Below are 16,389 nucleotides of genomic sequence, written 5' to 3'. Positions count from 1 at the left end.
CACTGTAAACCATCCTGAAAAACGAGCCCCACTTGCATGGAAACAAAATGCATTCCTTTCCACATGGTTGTTCTTCAACAAGAAATAATGAAGGAAAACAATACTGTGCAATTCTTAATGGCACTTTAATAGTTCAAATTAGGAGCAAAAGGCCTCTTGGCATGTGGTTTTGCATAAACATGGCCCTTTCGTGATATTAATTAGGGTGGGGAGAGAGAGATGTCAGACGGCAGGCCTCAGTCCAGCTTGCATGATGAGGCAGCCGAGTAGCACAGACTCCCCTTGTCCCCTCAGAAGCAGCAGCCAGCCCTGGAATTTCGTAGTAAGGCAAACCCTATCTGCACTCCTGCATTATGGAATTACTTACAAGAGGCAAATGACTCTTCACTTGCCACCAAAATCCATCTTTTCTAACCTCTAGAGAAGGTGATCATGATAATGAGATTCCAGAAGACAAACAGCTATAAGAATGGACAGATTTACAATTTGGAGACATATATGAAACCACGGCATGCCAATAAAGAAGCACCTAGGGGTTTTTTTGTTGTTTGTTTTTTGAGACAGGGTCTCACTGTGTAACCCAGGCTGGAGTGAAGTGGTACCATCATGGCTCACTGCAGGTGCCACCTCCTGGGCTTAAGCAATCCTCTCACCTCAGCCTCCAGGGTAACTGGGATTACAGGCACACACCTCCAGGCACATGCCACCATGCCTGGCTAATTTTTTTTTTTTTTTTTTGTGGGGGGGATAGGGGTCTCATTATGTTGCCCAGGTTGGTCTCAAACTCCTGGCCTCAAGCAATTCTTCCCTTTTGGCCTCCCCAAGTGCCGGGATTATAGGCATGAGCCACTTCACCCAGCCTAGACTTGTTTCTTCTAGGTAAAGTTGATATTAATTGACACAGGCATTGCAGACTTGTTCTAAGACAGATTTGTTATTCCTATACTGAGCCTGGGAATGCTAGTGACCAAAAGGGGCTCCCATTCTAGCCACATGTGTCAAGTAAACAAATGAGCCAACAAAATATCAGATAATGGTAAGTACAGTGAAGAAAATAAAACTGGGGTTGGAAAAGAGAGGACCCATGTAGTCAGAGAAGGCTCTCAGAGGAGAGGATGTTTAAGCAGAGACATGTGTGGCAAAAGGGAAACAGCCATGCAGAGATCTCAGTAAAAAGCATTCTAGGCAGAGGGCTTGCAAAGGCCCTGAGGTGAGCCTGTGCCATATTCCTTTCCTTCACCACTAAAGTAGGTCCATGGCACATCAGATCTTCTCATGGCAGCATTTCCCCAACAGATGGTCTAGTACTTCAGGGCAGAACATGGGCATGTTTCTCCTACAGAAAATGGCCACCTTACTGAAGAAATGGACGTCCTGCTAGGGGATCATATGGACACAGAATCCCAAGAGAGGAGGGAAGTATAAGTGCTGGTTTCTAGGTGCAAGAACTGATCTACAGAACCCCCTTTTGAACTCTCCAGGACAATTACAAGCAGCAACCACACATAGAATCAAAGTAGAAGCACATGTGGGGAGGGGGGCAGTAAGGAGTTCTGAGAAGGTGTCTGGCAAACATCAGGTCATTTTTTTTTAAGAAATACTGAGGAATCACACACCCTATTGCCAAGTAGGCTGATCTGGGTCAGTCACAAGTTTTCCCCTGCCCCATACCTCTTATGCTGGCAACAGTACCTTAATCTACAAAGGGAAATTGGAGCTGAGGACTACCAGTTTGGGCAGCAGGAGCCAATAAGAAGATGAGTCTCCATGGGCTGGGATGAGGGAAGTTGACTTCTACATGAGGGGCTTGGGTGAAGACATGATGCTCCCAACTGGCTTCCAAATGGTATCATGTTATGTCTTGAGAGGCTAGAGAAGAAGACTTGAATGGGTCTTATTTTTTTCAATTATAAGGACAGAACTACATAAGAAGCATGGTTCTGTTGAAAGAGTCATTCAAAATGCACAAGAAGTAATAGAGATATCTGTGTGTCTTTTCCAAGCCTGTTGTAGATGTCCTTCCCTTTGGAAGGACAGTGCCATTGTAAAGTCTGGTATACATCCAATTCAGATGTATCTCTTGAACAGTAACTACTTTTATTATAACAACCCAAGTTTGATCATTTCAGAAACTGCTCACCTTTTGAGGAACTAGCTGGAGGCAACAGCAACGCCAAAGAAAATGCATTGTTATGAAAATATATAGAATTCCTCCTAACATCTCTCTTGAAATCTTGCATTTTGCCTTCTTTATCATTTGCACCAACTACATCAAACACAATGTAGAAAAGTCTTTGACATTCTAGATAAGAAGAATTAGATGTTTTGATTTATACGATTACTCTAACTGCATTACCCCTGGGGAAGTTGTTGACTAAATCAACATGATTGAATCATGTTCCAAGGGTTTCTCACTGTACTTCTGTTTGATGTATAGAGTGATTTTGATGAGGAATCCATAGAAAATGAAATAGAGACACCCTTCACCAAAATGGAACAGATTAGCTTTTGCACTGGAAGATTTGGCCTTAGAGTTCATAAATTACCTGTTGACTATGCATATAACTCCATGATATCCCTCAGGGAAATGGATGTTTCAGCATATCAGCTCTGCTGAGATTTGATATGATTCAACCATCTTGGCAGATGTATTACCAACTAGGAAGTTGAATTTTTAACTAAAGCTGTATGTACACAACAGCACCATGGTTTAAAAAATGAAAAAGTATAGTTAGTTAAGCTCTAACAATGCCAAACAGCTAGCCAAGCTGATTTTTGCTCCACTAAACTGCCCAGTGGCTTAAGAAAATGGACTAAGCTAACCAGTTGATAAGGAACTGAATAGATACATTCACACCAAAACATACAAGTATATAATCAGAGTTATATTATCCATAATCTGTTCTCTTTTCAGCAGTGGCAGCAATAAATGTTGGTACTCACAAGTAAATAGATGAATTGTTAGAACAGTAAATATTTAATAAATGTTTGCTAAAACACAGTAAGCAAAAAAATATATATATACTGAAATTTCTATTAGAATAGTAGTTTATGCCTTGATACTTTACAGGCCATAAAAATAAGTTGATACTAAAGAGATAACTGAGAAGAAAGAATGAAAAATGTAAAACAGCAACACCTAACAAAACCCTCTTGTATTGAAATAATTGTTCTGGTTGAATGACCAGATACAGCATCCAGATGTTAATTTCTAAATACCCTTCTCCAATAAAAAGGAATTTGGCTCCTTGGAATAATGGCTGATTTCAAGACAAAGAAAGGAAAGTAAAAGATAACCTTGGACCATATTATGCTTCTAAAAATAAGAAATGCTCGAAAAATGATGAGGCATGTCAAAATGCACAGGAACCAACTGGCCAAATCTGGGACTGTTATGGGTGGGTCTTTGTTCTTAGAGCTCCCAAGATGCGGCGGGCAGCTCCCAAGATGGCAGCAAGCCTTTTGTTCTCTGACCTGGGGTTCTTGGCCTCACAGATTCCAAGAAATGGAACCTTGGGCCACAGAGTGAGTGTTAATAGCTCTATTAGAAGCCGTGAGTCACGGAAGAGAACCGTGGAGCCTAGCAACTAGTGTTCAGCTCGATTAGGACGAACCCGGGCACTTAGCCATGCAGGAACAATGGCAAGCCTCTAGCCTGATCGGGAGCCACAATGGGCACCTCACTGGATCAGGAGCACAGCGGGCACCTTGCCGGATCCGGAGGGGTGGAAGTCAGCAGCAGATCTGCAAGGGCGGCGTTCAGCAGTGGTGGATGGCGAGCAAAAGCTCAGCTTCAGCCGGAACAAACACGGACCAGGAGAGTGTGCAGTTGCAAGATTTAATAGAGTGAAAACAGAGCTCCCATACAACGGGAGGGGACCCAAAGAGGGTTGCCACTGCCAGCTTGAATGCCTTGGGTTTATATCCCGATCACTGTCCCTCCCCCTATGCTCTCAGGTGATAGATAATTTGACTATTTCTTTACCTCCTGCTTTTAGCCTAATTGGTATTTTAGTGAGCCCTCTTTACTACCTAATTGGTTGGGTGTGAGCTGAGTTACAAGCCCCGCGTTTAAAGCTGGGTGCGGTCACCTTCTCCAGCTAGGCTTAGGAATTCTTAGTCCGCCTAGGAAATCCAGCTAGTCCTGTCTCTCAGGACAATTTCAACAATAAAAGAAATAATCATAGCAATTGGTGATTATATTAGATAGGATAGAATAAAATAAAATACATTAATCCATATTTATATAAATAATTGAATAAACAAATAAATGAGAGAGAAAGGAAAACTAATCCTTGCAGTAGAATTTTAATTAATAAGTATAGAAGAAATGATGGAAATAGAAAATTATCATTTGACAAATACCACAGTAATAATTGTTCCAGGCAAGAACTATCAGTGGATGCTAAAACTAATGGGTACAAGTATGAAAAACAAGATATTTACATGGTCTCAAAGTATCTCCCCATAAAATACTTATTTAATTACAAAGGGGAAAATAGTAACTTTCCAGTGGAGAACCTTGTGAGACACCACCTTAACCAAGTTATCAGAGTTAATATTGCCAGTTATAGAATAAATCAATCTCATGTGCCTCCTCATATGTTGCACAAAGAAGGACACAACATCACTTCTGTGATGTTCTTGTCAAAATGCATAACCTGAATTTAATAATTATGAAGCATTAGACAAACTCTAATTAAGGGATATTCCACAAAATAATTGGCCAGTACTCTCAAAAGTGTCAAGGTCATGAAAGGCAAAGACTGAGGAGCAGGTTGTCACGTATTAAAAGAAACTAAAGAGACATAACAAATAAATGTGACACGTTATCCTGAATTGAAACCTGGACCAGAAAAAAGATACTAGAGGGACAATTGCAGAAATGTGAATAAGATCTCCAGATTATACAATAGTATTACATCAATTTTTTTTATAGTTTTACTGTAGTTGTATGAAATGTTAACATTTGGAGGATCTTGGTTGAAAGGTATATGAGAATTGTTTTTACTATTCTTACAACTTTTTGTAAGTCTGAAATTATTTTAAAATCAAGCATTAAAAAATAAAGAAAATGTTTTTAGTGGTTCTGGCTGAGGTTATGCCTGGAGTTGGCGGTTAGGGGCAGGATGTTATTAGAACCAGCTGTGGAGAGATCAGACTGTATGGTCCATCATAGAGCTAAGAAGTCAGCCACAAATAGGGGACAGCAGTGACTTGAGAGTTCAAGGGTTCAGATAAAACCTAGTGCCTGCACTAACCTGACAACCTTACTCCATACCTTTGATCACTAGTCAGTTTTCACAGTGCTATAAAGACTACCACCTGAGACTGGATAATTGATAAACAAAAGAGGTTTAATGGACTCACAGTTCCGCATGGCTAGGGACGCCTCGGGAAACTTACAATCATGGCTGAAGGCAAAGGTGAAGCAAGGTATGTCTTTATTCCCTGGTGACAGGGAAGAGAGAGTTAGAGCAGGGAACACTGCCATTTTTAAAGCCATCAGATCTCGTGAGAACTGACTCACTTATCATGAGAACAGCATGGAGGAAACCAACCCCATGATCCAATCACCTCTCTCCAGGTCCGTCCTCCATACCTGGGGATTATATTTGGAGGTGAGCTTTGGGTGGGGATACAGAGCCAAACTATATCACCCACAGATGCTTCAACTCCACCCTATTTGCAACTGGTCTCAAAATAGAGAACAGCCTTGGGGCTTTGGACAAGTTACTTAACCTCTTCATTCTTCATTTCTAAACCAGGGCAAATAATAGCAGTTAAGTCATAAGGCTATTGTGAGGATTACCTGAAATCATGTGTAAGGTACTTTTCTGGCACAGAGAAAACTTTTGACAAACGTTGGCTACTCTAATCGTCATCTTCTTCATCATCACCTTTTTTTTTTTTTTTGCTTAGAGAGCTTCACCAGAGGCACTCTGTCTAGCGCGGTCACCACTGTAACCCCAGCCCCTCACACAATGCCTTCACAGAGTGGGCACTCAACAAGCACACTATTCAAATGGAAGGAAAAAATATCTGGCCCCAGCTGACCTCGTGAATTATTTAGGACAGAGATCTAGCTGTTATAACAGAGATCCAAATTACCAGTAACTTAAATAAGGCAGTTTATTCTTCTCTCACAGAACCATCTGAACGTGAGTAGTCCATGACTGTAAGATGCCTCCAGTATCAGGACCCAGCTCCTGTCTTGGGGTGGGGCCATTCCCAGAGGCTCCTGACCTCATCCACATTCCGGTCAGCAGGAAGCGGAAAAGACAAGGAGGAAGGACACGCCCTTTAAGGACACAGCCCTGAGACTATACACATAACTGCTGTTTTCTTCTCACTAGCCAGAACTTGGACATGGACCACATCCAGTTTCAAGGGAGGCTGGGAAGTATAGTCTTTATTCTGGGCAGTCGCATGCCTCTCTAAAACTTGCTGGTCCTGTGACTATAGATGAAGGGGAGAACGTGATTCAGAAGGCACCAGGAATCCTGCCAATCTCTCCAGCTTGATCACTCACATTCTATATGCCAGCCCTACTGGACTTCTCCCAGGTCTTTGCACTCACTGCTCCTTCTGTCTGGTACCCTACCTGGGCCCCAACCCCACCACTTAAGAGAATTCTGGTTTCACCTTCAGGCCGCAGGAGAGATGTTACTTTCTCTGTGAAGCCTCTTTGAGTATCCCTCCCCCACCACCCAGTAGGGATTAGCTCCTTCTCCCTCCTTGAACTTGTCTTACAGTGGCATTTGTCACACTGTCCCCGAACTGTTAGTCTATCTCTCCTACTGCAACATACATTCCAAAAGGGCAGAGACTATGTCTGTGTCCCTTGCACATTACAGCTCTTTAAATTTCTGCTGAATTATCAAGTACATACTTTTGAGAATCTATATTTGAATTTCCAAGCTACTGAAGCTTTGCCCAATGGAAGAATATTCTCAGCATAAACATGAACACTCTACGCCAGACCCAGGCAGGTAATAGAGAAGGTACCTGTGAAATCAGACCCACTGCTTATGAGAGAAAGGACCTCAGATGTGGTGGGCCTGGGAATGCTTTTCCTGCTCTTGACTTATGTTTCTGCCTGGCTGAGCTGGAGCACAACAGAGACCCATCACTGACACCTCCCGCAAGGAAATCAGCCAGACCAGGAGCTGTCTCTGGACTCAGGACGGCACCTATGCACTTCCTGAGCAAAGAGAGTTGGTGTGGCAGCATCAGGACTCTGCCGGTTGAAGTCACAGCACAGATGGCTTATGAACATGAAAAGCCCATTTAATGTTAAAAGCCTTTGATTTTTTTTTCCAGATTAATTTATCTTTTGGTGCCCCGTGAGCCTTAGGCAAAACTGTGTGAGCCAAGGAGAAAGAGCATTTCAACCAAAACACTTTTTTTTTTTTTTTTTGCTTAATACCATTTCCTTTAGTTCCAAATCAAAGTCTTAAATTTATGTTTGTGGATTTGAGGTTTGTTTTCGTTTATTTGAGTAAGGAGAGTGAAGGATATGGTTTTAGGTTGTTTTCCTTACCCAAAGTTCCACAAAGGGGCAGAGAGAGAAAAATATCAAGCCCATATGGAAGAATAAAGAGAAGTAATCATGTGCTAAGTTGCTCTATTAAAGGCAATCTAATCCGAAATCTAATCCTAGCTCTATTACTGGGCTTAGAATTTCTGTTTTACCCTCGTTTCTTTGCTTAATGCTATTTTCTTCACTTCCAAAACAGAATTTTAAACAAAAGTTTGGGGATTGAGGGTTCGCTCTTGTTTGTGAGGGGAAGGTAGAGTTCTTTCAATATTAGAACACCAGGCATTCTAGGTGTTGGGCAACGTCAGGAGTTTCCTCTCATTTAATTTTCTTGCCAACTACATAAAGGTTACAAAACAGGGTTCAGAGTGAGTAGTTGGTACATCATGACAGTGTCTTCTCATCAGAGAGCACCATCTGGAAGAGAGGCCATTGAGCCGGGCGCAGCGGCTCACACCTGTAATCCCAACACTTCGGGAGGCTGAGGTAGGAGATCACCTGAGGTCAGGAGTTCGAAACCAGCCTGACCAATATGGAGAAACCCCGTCTCTACTAAAAACACAAAATTAGCTGGGCATGGTGGTGCATGCCTGTAATCCCAGCTACTCGGGAGCCTGAGGCAGGAGAATTGCTTGAACCAGGGAGGCGGAGGTTGCAGTGAGCTGAGATCATGCCACCGCACTCCAGCCTAGCAACAGAGTCAGACTGTGTCTCAAAAAAAAAAAAAAAAAAGAAAGAAAGAAAAGATACAGTGTTTTCTCTGAATACTTAGGAAAAGTTAAGGGGCACCCAAGAACTCTTTCATAAGGACATTAAAAAGCCCACAGATCGTTCTTGTTCCTTGGCCCATACTAGACCGCGATGTCACCAGCTGGTAACACCTCTATCCATCGACACCTCCCTCACTTCTTGTCTCTTACTGGCTGTTCAACAGGCCAGTGAGACTCAGTGTACTTTCTGGGAGATGCACAACCTCTGTGCTCTGTGGCTGTCTCCTTTGACAGTGAGCACAGAGTTATCACATGAAATAGTAATAGTTGTCACACAAACACACAAGCAAAGTCTTTATTTTTAAGTACATAATACTGTGGAAGATGACAGGCTTGGAGTTTTTTGAGGGAATTTTCCCCAACCTACTCTGAACATCACAGTATGTCTTCATAATGCCTTGAGGACCTGATCTCTAAAAAATGATATCCATGTTTGACTAAGTGTTAAGTGTGCATCTTTATTAACAATGGGGTCACTGAGGTCCCATGGCTGTACTTCTGATTAAGAAAATAAGCACATAGTCTTCCTAATCATTCCATGTCAGCTAATTCTAAATTGCACCAAAATGGAAATAGTTGCTTTCCCCATGCCCCTAGATAGGACATATCTATTAACATTGCTCACTGGTTTCAGAATATAGATGATACATGATAATTATTCAAATAAAAAATTATATCCTAATTGGGTATTTGGGTTAGATAACTTGAAGTACCCTTGAAAAAAACTGAAAAAAAAAGGAAAACAAAGATTCTTCAGTAATTATCCACATGTGAGAAGGAGTTTTCTGATGTTTTCTTCTTGGCAAATAACCAGACCTATTGTAGGTTTTTAACTTGACAGCAGGCAATGTAGCCATCTCAATCTAAAATAAGAACAACTGTAAACTCTTTTTCTTTTTTCTTTATAGATTCAGGGTCTCACTCTGCCACCCAGGCTGGAGTGCAGTAGTGATCAAGCTCACTGCAGCAGCAAATTCCTAGGCCTAAGTGATCCTCCCACCTCGGCCTCCTTTTTTTTTTTTTTTTTGGTAGAGATGAGGGCTCACTTAGTTGGCCAGGCTGGTCTTAAACTCCTGACCTCCAGTGATCCTCCCGCCTTGGCCTCCCAAAATGCTGGGATTACAGGTATAAACCACTGTGCCTGGCCTAACCTCTTTAACAGGGAAATTTAAAGGTGAACAGTAAGAGCATGGGCTCTGGGATGAAATGGACTGGCTATACCAATTACTAGCTGTGTGACCTTAAGCAGTTTACTCCTCTCTGTGCATCATCTGTAGACAAGGATATGAGTAGTGGCTATGTTAGAGGGTCACTGTGAGGACTAAATATATGCACAGCACAGTGGCTAGAACAGGGCACTACATCAAGATTGCAAACAATCATCCTCTGGATGTCAAAGGAAGGAAATATTTGCTACTCATTCATTGCCAATATAAAGTTGCTTTTTAAAAGTGAACAAACCACTGGACACAGTGGCTCATGCCTGTAATCCCAGCACTTTGGGAGGCCGAGGGAGGCGGTTCACTTGAGGTTGGGAGTTCGAGACCAGCCTGGCCAACATGGTGAAACCCCGTCTCTACTAAAAATACAAAATTAGCCAGCCCTGGTGGCAGGCACCTGTAATCTCAGCTACTCGGGAGGCTGAGGCAGGAGAATCGCTTGAACCTAGGAGGTGGAGGATGCAGTGAGCCGAGATTGCTTCATTGCACTTCAGCCTGGGTGACAAGAGCGAGACTCCATCTCAAAAAAAAAAAAAAAAGTGAACAAACCATCATCTTAGCTAATCTAAAAGGGTTGGTACTTCTCCCTGAGCAAAACGCATTCATCTGCACCGACTGACCATTAAGTGCACTCGACCCCTGTTTAGCCTCACCTTGCACAGCTCTGATATGTTAAAATGCTATTTGTCTATGAGACAGCCTCCTTACAAATACACACACACATGCACGTTTGTGCACACATGAGTGTGTGTGTATCTAGAGAGCTAGATATAATGGATAGCTAACCATCTATTGCCATGCTCTGTGGATTTTTCCCCACACTCAGTGGTGAGAGCCAGGGTGGCTAACTGTAGAGATTACTCTTGCCCAATGTGTGCTCCTCCAGGATACCCCAAGTCTAGTGTGTTTCACAATGTGTTCTGTTTAGTATGTGGTAGCTCTGTTCTCTGCCATTTACTGGAGTTATAGACCATGCTGGCTGTCAAAAATTATATAAATGAAGTACTTAACCTGCCACAAAGAAACAAAGAAAGAGTAATATGTTGGATATTAAAATGCAAGTTACCACAACCAGAATATTTTCATCAGAGTGGTGAGGTAACCATCTATAAGCAATTAAGACCTCCTGGAAGTCCTCTGATACTTTGGCAGGGAGAAGGGGAATCATAACATTACTGTAACTTAGAGAACTGACCCACAGTCTGTAGAATGGGGACTGGAAGAAGTAATGACCAGAAGACAGAAGTTATTGCAGATGGTTTGAAAAGCCTGGAAGGGCAACTGCCAATGGCAATGCCAGGACCACCTCCCCATAGAGACAATGCTATTAGTCATCACTCCCACTTCCAGGAGAGCAAACCACAGCTACAAGGGATATGAATGTGTTCCTCTCCTGCCCCCAGCTTGAAGCTTCCTAACATGCATTCTTAAGCAAATTCTTAAGTTACAGAAAGAAGTGACTCATTCTTTCTGTCTCACATTATTAAAAGTTGTGCAAATCATTTATGTCAATATGCGTATGTATGGAAACATGCATGTATGTTCCTTAGATGAGACCCTGTTTTTCTAAATTCACTCAAAATTAATGTGTTATAGCTGGGTGTAAAACTCTTAGGGTAAGAAATATATTCTTACTAAAGGGGATAAGCGGAAATCAGAAAAGAAATGAATAGATTTACATTGTCATTTATACATAATGTAATTTGTAGGGTGTCTGACAAACCAAACTTTCTCATCACCCAAACACAAGCTCAGAAATGGAAATATTAGTCTTTTTATGTGATTTATACAACGCTTGTTTGCCTTCATCCCTCCTAATATCATATACTTGAAAAGACTCTAAGAATCGAATTCTGGACCTAGCCACATGGCTAAAATGCTGCAGGATGGAAGCCCAGAATTCATTTTAACATGTATTATTCCCTAGACTGTGACAGAATTCAGGTTTCATTTAGCCTTCTCCAGGCTCCCACAACGAAGAATCTAGTGGGTTGTTAACATATTCATAAGTAAACAAATGCTCAGTCCTTTGGCAGGCTGCCAGGACATGGTGCCATCAAGGGATCCAGGCAACCCTGGTGAAGCTGTGGGGGTCTTTCGCCCCCCTCACTCTGTGGGACTGGACTACTGCAGATGCCACACCTGGCTTTCTGAGCATCTTATCTGTACATTTATGGAATCCTGTGGACAAGATACCTACTGGTAGAGTCTTGAAATGCAGCCCGAATTACTGAACTGAGGCGGTACTCTTTATGCCAGCACAACCACTCCAGGCCAGATGTTTGCAAAATGCAGTTGACTATAAGTCTCTAGAGCAATCCTTCCCAAAAGCACAGGAATCACCTGAGGATCTTATTAAAATGTAGATGGGAGGATCGCTTGAGCCCAGGGGTTCGAGGCTATAGTGAGCTATGATCATGCCACTGAACTCCGGCCTAGGTGACAGAGTGAGACCCCATCTCTAAAAATAAATAAATAAATAAATGCAGATTATGATCTGGCAGTCTAGAGAGGGGCTGATACTGCTGGTCCAAGGACCCCACTTTGAAGAGCAATGCTGTAAAGTGAGACCATTCCATACACAGTGAAATAAACACGGTTTGGAGGCATCCCGCGTGCTAGACACTGTGCCTTCTGCTGGAAGCACACAGATAAGACAAGAGCCCTGCCTTACAGGAGCTTGTCCTGTAATAGGAGAAACAGCTTATAACACACTGGGTAAATTCTGCACTTGTTGAGATTCTTTGCACTATAAAGAAGAAAACATCCAATCTACAGTGGCTCAAACAAAAAGGAAACGTAACTGGCTCCTCTAATTGCAAACCAAGGGTAAGGCTGACTTCAGACCCATTTTAGCAGGGCTAAAATGACTTCACCAGAACCTAGCTTCCGTGTGTCCACCAGTCTGTGGTTTCTCTCTCCGTATCTTTTGGCTCTGCTTCCCACAATTTGACTGTCTTCTAGAGGCACCATGGATACCAGTCCTTATGTCTTCTCCTCTTTAAGTAAGAATGCCTGCCTAATCCCGAAATCTTAGCAAAAATATCAAGATATCTCATTGGCTCTAATTGGGTCATGTGCTCCGTCCTTAGCCAATCATTTTAGTCTTGGGAAAGTCAGCATGGCAAATGCTAGAGTTGTGTGTGGAGTTAGCTCCAACAGAACTACATGCACCAAAGAAGCAGGAGACAGATTTCCAAAAGAAAATCAGGGTTTGGATGCTGGGCAGCCACTGTCCCACAGTCAGTGCTAAGAGGTGTTTTAGAAGCATGAGCAGGGGGCAATGAGGGCATGGAGAAAGACACCGGTACCTGATAAACACTATCAATGTGCGTGTGTGTGTGTGTGTGTGTGTGTGTGTCCCCAGATACAGGGCAAAATGGCAAAGTGCACACAGTGCCAGTCTGGAAAGGACTGCTTATTGGTTTCTTGGGGGCTTTTAAGTCAACCCTCCTCCACCCCTACCTCCACCATGGTGCAAATCAGTCACTTCAGAAATAGTTCATTCACTACTTCCTGTGCAGGAGATAAGAAGTGAAAACTGTGGTTTAATTGCTCCCAAGGTGATTAAATTGCCATATTGACCAGACTGACACACATCTAATAATTTGAGGCCAATATAAAAGACTGTGCAGTTGAGTGCTAATTTGTGCAAAGAGAAAGGAGACATTGGTGTGGGCTAGAATAGAAGCTTCCACAGGCATTGAACAAACAGATGGAATAATGAGCTGGTTTACGCACTGGAACAAGAAAAGACCAAATGAGTTGTAGGAGAGGACAGTGCCATCTTCAAAAGCAAGCACAACTGCAAGATTTGAGTGCCCAGATCAATGACTTCCTCTCCACCATGACCCTTTCTACCATTACTCATGATTTCAATATCCATTTTAGGAACCCATTTGACATCCTGGCCTTTCAGCTTCTTATCATCTTCGTGCTCTGATTCAACACAGCTACTCTTGTTCTTGATCAGTGACAACCTCACCACCCCAGAAATGTAGGTTTCAAGAATTCTTACCCACTACATTTCTGCATTCTATCATACCATAACCATATATATATTTCAACTATCTGATCTCATAGAGTTCCAGTTCAATATTTCTCCTACTTTTTCTCCATGCATTACCCATCATCCAATTATCCATCTTCTCCACACCTGAATAAAAGCAGCAGAATGTAGCTAGAAAAAAAAATCATGCAACCTTTAAATTCATTATAGCCACAAATGTCCAAAATAGCAATGATGATTCTGATGACAACCTTGGTGATATCATTTATTAACATTTATTGAGTATCATTATGAGACAGCCTTATTCTCAGTTCTGAGTCAGTGTGTAATTTTCTTTGGCTTAATTTAGCTCGGTATTTCTCAAGGGGACCACTATTAACATTTGGAGCAGGACAATTCATTATGTGGGACTGTCCTCAGCAAGGCAGAACATTCAGCATTATTGCTTCCAGCCCACTAAATGCCAGTCCCATTCCCTAGTCATTGAAAAAAAAAATTTCAAAGGCTGTCTCCCAATCTTTCCCCCAACCAGATTGCAGGGACCGTCCCACACCCAGCTGAGAACCACTGGCTGAGTAGAAAGAGCACTAAATAGGGCATCAAATCTGATACGTACCATATTTTGTGACCTTGAGCAAGTCACTTAGCTTCTGAGTTTCAGCTTCTTCTATAAGAGAAAGATCATAATCCTATTTCTGCCCAGTAATCATAAGTTTCAAATGATCTAATAAAATATTAATGAGAATATTTGCTGTATCCATTAGGACTGTACTTGGCTGTGAGTAACAAAGTCGGCAGCAACAGCTTAAACAAGTAAGTGTTTATTGTTCCCACATCATAGATATTCTGGAGACCAGTGGTCCACGCTGATGAAGTGGCTTCATGATGTCATCAATATCCCTGGCTCCTCTTTCTGCAAGCAGCTTTTACCCCCTGGCTCCCTCTCAGTCACAAGGTAGAGGCCCCACTTCCATACTCAATCTGCAGACCAGCCAGAAAATAAAAAGTAAAGAAAAAGGACAAAACGGGCAAGAAAAAGCTCTGCCTATATCAGATATATAAAACTTACCCAGATATCCCCAGCAGACTTCCATTTACATCTCATTGGCTGTCACATGATCATTCCTACCTACAAGGGAAACTGGGAAATATTTTTAGCTGAGCATATTGCCTCCCTGAACAAAATCAAGGTTCTACGAATAAGAAAGAAGGGGAGAATGGGCAGTGGGTGGGAAATCAGCAATATCTGCTCTACTTGGTAAACTCATGAAGCATTATAAAAGTATAAGGCGGCAGGATCATTAAACCCTGAAAGAAGGCATATCATAAAATACAGTATCTGCATGAATTTCACTACATGAATTCCATCTGGTGTCCCATTTATCTGCATTACTTAAGACTAAGTAAGTGAATGGTCTTATTTATATCCAATAAGCATGGTGGCCCAATTAACTACTGAGGCACATCTCTGCCCACATTTTAACACAGGAATGCAGAGTGAAAAAGCTTGTATGTAGTGGACTGTAAAGAAAATAATCCCCAATTAGTCAAGGTAGCAGAAGAATAATAATAAAGTATATTAATGAATACAGAAGACATTTATTGGTTAAGACCACCTGGCATGCGCTTCCCCTACTTTTGATAATTGCAGCCTGATTTTCTTGTGAAAAATCACTTGCCCACATTGTGTGCAGATTGGTGGGACTATCAGTCAAGGTAGCTTGCTCAGGTGCCAAGGCACGAACACCTGACCCAGCCCTCAGCTGATCCAACTGTCTCTTCCAGGACTTTGAATTCTAAATGTGTGAAATACAACAAAGAAAGAGAGGGAAGGAGGAAGGGGAAAGAAACATGGAAGGAAGAGGGAAGGCAGGGATGGAGGGATTGGGGAGGGAGGGAGGAAACCAGAGTATCCCACCTGGTTCTTCAACTGTTCTTCCAAATGTGTGGGCTTTGCCATCTTTTCCAGCTAATTTCCTGATTTTCTTAATCTAGTTGAGTCCGTTTTGCACCAAAAAACCTGAACTAACACTCTCAGACCACCCTATTCAGCTGTCTGCTTTAGTTTCAACCTCATCTTCTACTAAAGTTTGAGGAGAATCCCAAAGGGCACTTCTTCTCTGATCCCCAGACATTCTGTAAAGACATTGATAAATACTGGAATGACCAAAAGACTGGTAGGAACCAAGGAAATAAAAAGTCTCAGGGTGAGAGCATGTCAAAGAGCTCCGGACTGGGAATCAGAGGCTGTAATTTCTAGTTTGTGCTCTTTCTCTAACTAGGAATGGGACACTGAGTACATCATTCAGCCTTTCTGCACCTCAGTTTCCACACTTGTAAATGACTGAGCTGACACTATCATACAGCTTTTATGGCATGCCAACATGTCCTAACTTTGCTACATCTCCACCTGTTCACTGAGTCCTGCCTGTGTAGCCTTTAGAGTTGCAAGCCATATATTAGCCTCCTGGACACACCCTGCTCCTTAAGCTTTGATGAGGCCACCTTGTCCTGTAAAATTTAAACAAGATTGCCTAGAATCATCATCTCACAGTTGGGAAGAAACTTTTCTCCCTCCCAGACACCTCTTGGGGTAAACCAACACTTCCATGGACCAACTCTACCTCCAGATTTCCTTTCTGTGAATTTGCATTCGCCTACCTTTCACCTCCTTGTAGGAACTGGCATGTTTTTGCCCCACGTCATCCCATTTGTCACTACCTTGATCCCTTCAACTTTCAAAGCACCACTCACTAAAGGCAAGGCATGTGGAAACCTTTACTGGAGGTTTGGGGCAACCAAGGTGACTATACGGCAGCACAGTTGAGCAAACAATTCCACCGTGGGCCC

The sequence above is a fragment of the Pongo abelii genome, chromosome 2, assembly GCF_028885655.2.
Source record: "Pongo abelii isolate AG06213 chromosome 2, NHGRI_mPonAbe1-v2.0_pri, whole genome shotgun sequence".
In the NCBI taxonomy this organism is placed as follows: domain Eukaryota; kingdom Metazoa; phylum Chordata; class Mammalia; order Primates; family Hominidae; genus Pongo; species Pongo abelii.
The sequence above is the reverse complement of the archived record's forward strand: the minus strand, read 5'-3'. Positions refer to the sequence as shown.